Source organism: Penaeus monodon, chromosome 41, assembly GCF_015228065.2.
Source record: "Penaeus monodon isolate SGIC_2016 chromosome 41, NSTDA_Pmon_1, whole genome shotgun sequence".
In the NCBI taxonomy this organism is placed as follows: Eukaryota; Metazoa; Arthropoda; class Malacostraca; order Decapoda; family Penaeidae; genus Penaeus; species Penaeus monodon.
Window position 1 is genome coordinate 15,205,289 of NC_051426.1, and position 10,305 is coordinate 15,215,593.

General features: G+C 41.0%; 1 long non-coding RNA gene across 1 annotated transcript; it reads right to left on the reverse strand.

The window, feature by feature from the left end:
- Positions 1–9,067: 9,067 nt before the first annotated feature.
- LOC119598217 lies at positions 9,068–10,101 on the reverse strand. The gene is made up of 3 exons (XR_005230950.1): positions 9,966–10,101; positions 9,492–9,796; positions 9,068–9,352 (listed from the first exon to the last, which is right to left on the reverse strand). It is a non-coding gene; the product is annotated as an uncharacterized LOC119598217 (long non-coding RNA).
- Positions 10,102–10,305: the final 204 nt, after the last annotated feature.

Below are 10,305 nucleotides of genomic sequence, written 5' to 3' on the forward strand. Positions count from 1 at the left end.
CCCGAGCATGCGCGACCACTCATCCCAAATACCAGCATCCCATTCCGTTTTCTTCGTAATACTACGAAGATATGTTTTATTTTCAATTTTCATTTTTTTTTACAGTCTCTACTTGCCAAACTTCCTATAAATCGAGACTGAAGGGTATTTTTTTTGTTATATAGACTCCATAGTTTATCATTATTCGGTCTATAGTCCGAATAAAATAAGCAGTGTGTGGCATCATGGAGTTGAAGTTGTCGGTTTGTTGCATTTTTTTTGTTTGTTGCATGGTAAAATGAGAAAGTGTTAGAACCGACTTAATCACACTTTCACTGGCAAAAAAATAATCTTTTGCCGTGATTGTAACAAAAAAAAAACTCAGGGCCCATGTCCATGCATACTCTATGGCTGTGCGCACGTGCCCCCGGCAGAGGGTCCCGCCATGCCAGGGCATGTACGTACATGCCACCCGTCGGCAATGGGCTAGAAGAGGGTGCGAGGTCTGCTCCTACGAGTATGCTCTCCGCCTTTTCTGAGGTTTAGCAGGAAGCTTCTGGATATTTGTGTTTTCATGAAAGAAACTAATTATATAGGAAACCTCATCCTCAAAAATTTCAGGGCTGCAGATCCTCAGTGCTCTGAGGAAGAAGCCAATCAAACACCAGATTTCGTTTTGTTGCTGTGGGCGGAGTAGTAATGGATATAATAAATCTTTTTGTAGGCTTTCTGTATACGGAAAATCGTAGGCCACCGTCAACCCCAATGGAGCAGAGTGTCCATAAAAGGTAGTTTCTGATCCCTCCTCCTCACGGTGAACTGGATTTCTCGTGAACGGAGTTGAGCCGCTTAATATATGTTGCAAGCATAACCTCCTGGAGACAATGATGAGGACATCATCTATGTAACGAAGCCAAGTTGAATGTCTGCCTATCTATCCCGTAGTTATCCCCCTCCAGCGTCTCCATGAACAGGCAAGCCATGACGGCACTCAGGGGGAGCCCATGGCGAGACCACGAATCTGCTTTGGGATTCTTCCCCAGCAAAGTCGAAGTACCGAAGTCCACGCATAACTTCACTAGGGGAACGAAGTGGTGTCTCGGCAGCGGAAGTTCTGCGCCTGTCATGGAGTGGTGACTTCTCTCGACTGCCCCGGGCTGCTCCGTCTGTAGGTACATTGGTGAAAAGTGATTTTACATCAAAACTGGCTAGCTTTTTATTTCTACACCCCAAATTCTGAAGACGTCTGATGAGGTCCCCGGAGTTTTTCAGGGGGGAATCACTGATGACTCCCATAGCGCCGGAGATGGGGTTTTGCCAAATACTTAGCCAAACGATGGGAGAGCTGCCAAAACCAAAGGTGATCGGTCTCATCGGTTTCGCCGGCTTGTGCACCTTCGGGAGACCTCTCATGGACGGGTTGCGGAGGGCCTCTTCCAGCAGGTGAAGTAGGTGTTTACCTTCGGCTGAACGCAGGAGTAAATCTCTTGCCTTCTTCTTGAACCTGGCAGCTTCCATCTTCCCTTCACCTTTCGTTATTTTCCTGTAAACAGAAACATCGGAAAGTAAATTGTTCATTTAGAGTATATAGTCACTTTTATCCATAATAACAATACCACCACCTTTATCAGCCTGGTGATGACGATGGTCTCGTTCGTCGCGAGGTCCTTCAACGCGATCACAACTGGATACACATTGAAGTTGCCCAGAACAATCCAAATGTCTCGCTGGGGATAATTGTCTGCTACAGATGCGGGTTTGGCATAGAATGCCTCTATCACATCTAGTTTGCAAACATCAGTAGGAGCATACACAGTAATATGAGACACGAAACCAAGAGCATGCTTCAGTCTCAATGCCATAATGTGCTCATCAACCAAGGATTGAAGTCGGCTAGAGATGGCTGTGGGCTACTCCCTGGAGATGATGATTATCAACATGGCCCGATCAGTAGTATGTGTACCCATCCATATTGATTGTGCTGCTGCCAGGTCTTCTCTCCTTCGAGAGGGCAGCCACCTCAACTCTTGACCGCTTCAGTTCCCTCAATTGCAGGGGTAACTGCTCATCCTGCTGCAAGGACCGGATGTTACAAGCTCCTACTTGGACAGCTCACCTGAGGTAAAGCCTCGTGCTATAGCTCTGAGTGGACGTCACCTATCCCGATACCCCATGTAAAGGGGGATGGGAGTCTGTGGGGCCCAACATCTGCCTGTGGGGTTCCCAAGGACTTTGCCCCACAGGCCTCACACTGGGTTGGTGACTGCCAGAGTGCAGGCAGGACAAGTAACTCCTGTTCCCATCCTGTGCCCCACCAGTCCCCCTCCCAACGGGACCACAGCCTGCTTCACTTGCTGGGTTAAAGGGTCAGTACCCCTCCCCCAGCATTTTCATTCATATTACTAGCTGCCAGAGAGTTTTTTATCTGAGGGAGAAGGACTGGCAAGACCCTGAGGGGAATGAACCAGGGCATGTTCCACACACCAGTTGGCCATGATTCCATACCTCTAGAGCCTCCTGCTGCTCCGAGATCCCCCACAATTTAGCCTGGGATTACAGGTACCTAGTTTCCATGGTGGCCAGGGGGAGGCACCGCAGGACTCCGATGACATAGAGGGGAGGCTTATGCAGAGCTGCTCCCCTTTTCGCACTAGGCCAGCTAGTAGTGGCAGCTGCAAGTGAGAAGGCATCCAAACACTTAACATTATCTAGGCTACCACACCATTGCTTCACATTACTGAGCGTGAAACATCCACTCATATATATATATATATATATATATATATATATATATAATATAATATATATATAATATATATATGATATATATATATATATATATATATATATATATATATATATATATATATATATATATATATATATATATAGTTATCACACACACACACACACACACATATATATATCGTAGCCGGCTTGATCACAACAGGATACCACTTGAAATCACCCAAAAAAATGCAAACAAAAACATATGTTCATGATACTCCCTTTTTTTCTATACATTCCTCGTTTTCCACAACATCTCCTGGTATGACCAGAAAATGCCAGGTGGGTTTGCAACATTCTCGATATATTTCATATCTGTAGGTTTTGATACCTGGTATAATATTGGTATTTACTTTAATTCGAGATTGCTTTATGTCCAGGCACATAAAGCAATGAGATTATTAGTAAAACTGCTGTTTTACATAAAAAGGTGGGTATCTGTGTAATGGCAATTAGCATTCACCTTCTACAAGTTTCATATTATACGCTAAAAAGGAAACGTTGCTACAAAGGAGAAAAAACTATATGTACACATATACATTAGTATTATATCATACCGATATATATTCTTTGTCAGTACAAATAAAATTATATAAAGAGCTTTAAACATCCTATAAATATCATAGACAGCTGAAAGAAGTGTCAGACAAAAATGAGATGCTTGTAATATAAATTTTCTATTCGCGAGAGTTATTTCGGGGAGCTCTTTCCCGTGTGTGATCATGGGGCGGGGTAGGGTAGTTTTTTTCAGGGTGTTGCTAGTGAGGATCATGATAAAAATTTTAAATTTTGAAGTCACTTTATCATTAAGAATCATGAAGTTTTTACTTTGAATTGAAACCTAACTGGGATGTTATAAAAAGCTTTCTTTATTATTCGATAATATATTGCACAAGTTGGGAATTTTTTTCCAAACCTGGAAATAACTTTAACTTTTTTGTATCTGTAAACTTTTGGGTTTTCTCTGTGGGATTTTCTTTTTTTTTTCAATGTTGAGAGTTATGTCTGCAGTTTGAATATCCCACAAATTATAAAAATGTATACTAATGAATTTTCAAATACATCTTTGACATGAAAATGTCAGAATTTGTTTTTGTTATTGCATATTATAAATATTAATGGCAACTTGACTCAGTCCTCTTATAGTTAATGATGTTGTCATGGCATATAAAATACATGACTGGGGGATTAACTAGCTCGTTCTGTGCATGTGTAGGATTAATCTTGGAGCTCAAAGGTAGACCGGTCTGGATGTGAATTAGATTTGATCCTGGACGCTGCCATTGCGCATACATATTTGAGATCTGGCTTAAATTTTAAACTGGATTAATTTATGGTGTGTGCAGAAGACGCCCTTAGTTATTCGTAGTTTTCAAGTGTACAAAAAGATATTCCAGTTTAACTCTTAGTAGTGGGTGACAAACTTTTACCCGAAACGAGAAAGTGAATGAGGATAAATCTTCCTGAATTTTCGGCTTTCACGTGCCTCAGATTCTAGTAACAATAAAGCACGAACACGTCAGTGTCTCCAGATGAGGTGACACTCCTGCTCTACTCACCATAGCAGAGGAACGAAGAGCATATAGGCCTTCTCTGTATTAAAAGTAAAATTCAGGAGTATTACTGAGACATCAGTTACATGTGATGACTTCTCGGTTTCTATCGTTTGATGTTTCCTGTTTTCCGGGTTTTCCCCAGTTTTAACATGCGCTGGTTTTCGGTTTATAACTTGTTCAGGGTTTTTCTAACGCGATGGTTTCTATCATGTGCTGGTTTCCTGGTTTTTAACATGTGACGTTTTTTTAGGTTTCTAACATATGACGGTTTCTCGGTTTCTAACATGTGGCATTTTTTCGGTTTAATTATGTTTGGTTTCCGGTTTAACATGTGATGGTTTCCTTGTATCTATCATGGGGTTTTTCCCGTTTCTAACATGTGACGGCTTCAGAGTATCTAATATGTGATGTTTCTTGGTTTCTATCATGTGAGGGTTTTCCTGTTTCTAAAATATGATGGTTTTTCTCGATTTCTATCACGTATTGAATTTCCGGTTTTTAGAATATAATGCTTTCCCTTTTTTGCCATGTGATGGTTCCCCGGGTTTCTATTCCATGAGGGTTCCTCAGTTTCTAACATGGGATGGTTTCTGGTTTCAACATGTGAGGGTTTTTCCCCGGTTTTTCTAACATGTGACGGTTCCCGGTGTCTAACATGTGATAGTATCCTATTTTCTAACATGTTATGGTTTCCCAGTTTTTATCATGTTTGGGTTTTTCCGATTTTTTTATCATGTGGCGGTTCCTGGTTTATCCCCATGTGAGGTTTCCCGGCTTCTAACGTGTGACGGTTCCGGTTTTATAACATGTGATAGTATCCTACTTCCTAACATGTGATGGTTCTCTAGTTTTTATCATGCAACGGTTTCTATTCCGTGATGGTTCCTCAGTTTCTAACGGGATGGTTTCCCGTTTTTTTTTAGGTGATGGTTTCCCGGTTTCTTACATGTGATGGTTTTCCCGGTTTCTAACATGTGATGGTTTTCCCGTTTCTAACATGGGGTGATTTTCCAATTTTATCATGAATGGATGTTTCCAATTTATCGATTTATCACTTCTTGGTGTAGTTTGTTCTTGCTCAGTTTCATTTTCCCAAAAGGGAAAATGAGAATCTTCTGTTCAGTACTGTCTAACATACCGTGTGTATTGTACATTATGATGGTTTTGTCATACATTCCTGAGGATATGTGCCTTCTCTGCAAATATACTGAGACACAGTTCATGGTGATGGCTTTCCGGTTTATATCGTGTGATGTTTCCCGATTTCCGGTTTCCCGGTTTTTAAACATGTATGTTATGTTACGTAAGTTCAGTATTGCCTTAATATAGTGTGATTTCGATGAGTATTATTATAATGCTTATGTAATAGGCATATATAGTGTTCAATATATCTTTAATGGACTATTCGTGTTGGTATTATGGCTTAATATATTATATCCCTGTGATATCTTCTCCTACAAACATAAAGTGCCGTGACCCTCTCGACGTCATCAGAGTTCCGGATGCAGAAATAAAAGCTAGCTAGTTTTGATGTGAAATCCCTTTTTACCAAATTTCCCTGATAGAGTCACTAGCTCCATGCAACCTCTTATAGTTACCTCATATTATCGCCCTGTAAATTTACCAGGCGATTAGCAGGTAGTTGGGATTACAGTGAAAATCACCAGCATATCCAGTGAAAGGATTTCATTACAGAAAGCAGCCCGCAAACAATCCGACGGGCGCTGTATATCGCTATCCTGCAAAAATACAGTAAGGGGCATGGTTTCCAATACCAGGATCAGCGAACATCGGGCTGACGTCCATCACTAAGGACTTCCAAAAGCCATGGTGGTGCATGCAGATGAAACTGAACATTTACCGAACTGGATGGAAGCAGAAATAATCCATGGAGGATTGAAGAGAAAATAAATATTATGTAAACTGCATATTGCGACTTTAGAAAAATGTGAGAAAGCATCAGACCAAGGTCGCGGCAGTAATTATTTGGTAACGAGTGGGAGGTCACAGTCTCAGGTGATTTGTCAGATATATTCGAAACCGATTAAATACACTCTTGGATTGTGAAGATATTTAATTTTTGTAGTGGATAATCAAACTCATAAGTTTGATTATCCAACTACAGGTAAAATCCCTGTGGGTTGGCATATTTTAGGGATGACTCTTTGGTGATTTGAAAGCGATCCCATATTCACAATAAAAAGAACAAAATAACATTACTTGCTGACTAAAAAGGCCAAAATAAAAAGAGCATCCATATTATACATTATTACGCACAAATCTTTCGAACACAATCAATATACAAGACAACTCACCATACACTTATTTGGTACAACAGAGGCAACCCGCCACAGCACGAGAAGCACCAGTCAGCCAGCTAAAAATCCAAAGGTCTGTCACCATACAAGGTAAAAGCCTCTCTCTCTCTCTGACCGACCTGGCTTGACATTTTATATTGGGGCCTTCCGTGCTTGGTGATGATTTTACCTTAAATCATCATCATCATGAAGGGGCTAACGCCGACGGGGGCGCATGGCCGCATCCACCCTTCGCTTCCAACCACGAGGGATCCTCGTGGCGAGTCTCCAGGCAGGCCCTCGGCCCATCTCTAAATCCTCGCGACAGGTTTTTGTCGAGCTGCTCAAGCCATGACCTCCGGTCGTCCCATAGGCCTCCTCAACCCAGGTTTCTCGCAAAGAGACAACCTGATGGGCAGGGTCATACACAGGGAAACAAGCTAGGTGCCCACATAGCCTTAAATTGGCGATCCCGGATTTTGCAAGTAAAAAGGTTCCATGCCATCTCACGGGATAAAATGTTGGTTTTGGGCACGGGATCCTGCCAACTGTACCCCATGATCCCATTTATTAAAAAGTGTATGGTGAGTTTGAAATAAGTTTAAAAATATAAAAAATAAAAAGAATAATAAAAACTATACAAAAATGGCACATTAAATAAAAAAAAGACAGGAAAGTAAAGAAAAAGTGAAAGAAGGGATCCATGAGGGAAAACGGAAACACAAAAAGAAAGACGAGTGAGAAACGAAATAAGTGAATTAGTCGAAGGAACAAGGCAAATTAAGACAAGGTACGTATAGAATATAAGGTAAATAGTATATAAGTAGTGTTACGTGTAGTAGAAATAGTGCAGATGTAGATGTAGATCACGGACCAATGGGAAAGGTAAGTCAGAGGGTAACTGCTTGGTCGCTAGATTTCTCGGGCCCCGCAGTAACAAGCGATGACACACAAGTGGGTGGCTGCTCGCCATTCGCCAGTCGGGCCACACGCCCCTGCTCGTCATTCAAACCCGGCGAGCCCACGCCCCTTACACGCGAGGGTAGCCGCTCGTGGGTTATTATTCCCGTTCTGTGATCCTCAACTCGTGTATATATGCCAAACTTTTGTAGAATAAAAGAAGAAAGAAAGAAAGAAAGAAAGAAAAAAAAAACAGGAAAACAGCTAAGCTACGTCATCTTGCAGGGCGGAAGAGTCTGTAGAGTTTCTATTCGGATCCGTAATGTCAGGGGAACAGGCGGCCTGGAAGCCTGCGGGATGACCTGCCTGAAGCCAGGGGAAAATTCACTACAATTCTCATGCATGCCTTTTATACATTTGTCATATGAATACGGTTCATAGTGTCATTTGTCAATGACCATATGTGTACCTTCGTTAGGTGCATGATGTTGTAATGATGACTTTCGGGTACATCTTAAATGTACAAGAACACCATGGGCGAAAAACTAAGAGGAGAGACAAAGAAAAAACAGAGAATATGAATGTAATAGGAGTAAAGGGGGGAGACGGAGAGAGTAAGAGATAGGGATAATATAATATATAGGAGAGAGAGATAGATAGAGAGAGATTACCAAAGCATGGTATTAAAGAGAGAAAAGAAAAAACAACATACACCAGAATTCATTTATTTTGTTTTTCAAGGTAAATATAACCAGGTAGCTCCACTTCTATTTAGTCTGTTGACACCAAGAATGAAACAGACTTTTACCTAAGAGTAATCTGAGTGTTGTTGGTAAGGAATTCCTTGTTATTATAACAGAAGAGGGAATGTTAGTTTTACCTCCAGCAATATAATGCCATCGATTAAATTATGGAAACACTCATGTATCTAGCCGTATCTAATATTCCATGGCGCAGTCTCATTGCATAAACGTTAAACGTTATGAGGTGATTATCTCTGCCCCCTTTTTGGCCATATAAATTCGTGCGATATTTTATGTTTTTTCCGTGCATTTTCTTTGAAAAATTTCCACTAATAAGCATTGTTAAAAAAAGTTACATGAAAAACAAGAATAAAAAATCTAACATTTGTAATGAATATAGGCGAAGAGGAGGGGCTTTTTCGTCACCTTGGGTTTTAGTATTATAAAAAGCAGCTAAAAGGAAATAGAATAACTAAACGAAAAACTGTCTTTCACAGTAACCATTATAATTATTAACATAATTATTAACATCAACTCAAGAGTCTTAATGATCTCTCAGAATGTGAATGAAAGGTAGTTATCGTTAGAAATTATTTAACATTCAGCGACTAATTAATGAAGAGACGAAGGAAACTCAGACGAGAAAAATATGAATAAAATACCGCAAGAAGAGACAAATAAACGAAGTTCAGCATTTTGTACGCTTTGTTCGTATTCAACTCTGTGCGGAAAGCAATATACAGCTCCTTTGGTTTCGGTCGTACTTGTTAGGAAAGGAAGTGTAAGAGAGGTACGACAATGGGAAGAGAGAGACAGACAGGGATAGAAGAAGAAGGATACGTAAATATAGAAGAAAAGCCACCAGATAAACAGGGTAAAGAGACAATGAACGAGAAAGAAACATTGAGAGAGAGGGAAATAGACAGTGAAAAACAGAGAAAAGATAAAACAACTAGAACCGGAATTTAGTTTTTGTCATTTATCAAGGTGGCTTTACGAATAATGTTATGCCATACTGTTTGTATATTACGTTCGTTTAATGAATATAGAAAAAACGTGGAATAAATTTGCACTGCTCTTCCCTATTCTCCTCTCTCTCTCTCTTCCCTGTTCTGTCTGTCTGTCTGTCTGTCTTCTCTCTCTCTCTCTCTCTCCTCTCTCTCTCTCTCTCTCTCTCTCCTCTCTCTCTCTCTCTCTCTCTCTCTCTCTCTCTTCACTCTCACTCTCACTCTCTCTCTCTCTCTCTCTCTCCCTCTCCCTCTCCCTCTCCCCCCCTCTGTCTCTCTATCTGTTTATCTATCTATCTGTCTATCTCTCATGCACATATAGTACTATCTATGCAGAATACCTAACAAAAATGGAGAGAGGAAAATGAATTTCAATGTTTTTTTTTTTTTTTTTTTTTTTTACCGTACGCAATTACTCCAGAGGACCGAAAGGATTACGAGAGACAAAAAACATTTTTCAAAGGGTCTGCCTCACCCCTCATGGCCTTAGAAAAAAAGATTATTCGGGGGCCTTGCGACACAGAAATCTGAAAAAATAAGTGCGAGTTTCAGAGACCAAGACATTAACTGAGAAATATCATGCCTCCGCTTTCTCATGTATGCAAAAAAAATATTTTGTTTCTATGACACAAACAAACCACGAAAAATAACACAAACAATAATCCAAATCAACAACGCTTCTGCCCAACGTCTCACCTCCTCTTTTCCATGCAGTACTCATCGTTCCACTTGAAGTCTATGTCCTGGCGCATCTCTACGCAGTCCTCCGACGCGTGGTCGCCCGAGCCGCTGGGCTCTCCCGGCCCGAAGCTGGGGGAGGGGGGAGAGGGTGCCAGTTCCTTCATACCAGCTGGTCCCCTACTAAACCGGTACCCCATCCCACGTTTTCGTCCCGTGGTACCGAAAGGCTGTTCACACTACCCCCCCGGGCCCGCCTCCTGTCACGCGATTTTTAAAATAGACTTTTTTTCTTGACACATTGTTTTATTACCTTTAGAAGAGGGAAGAGTAAACTAAAGCAACTAACACGATTGTG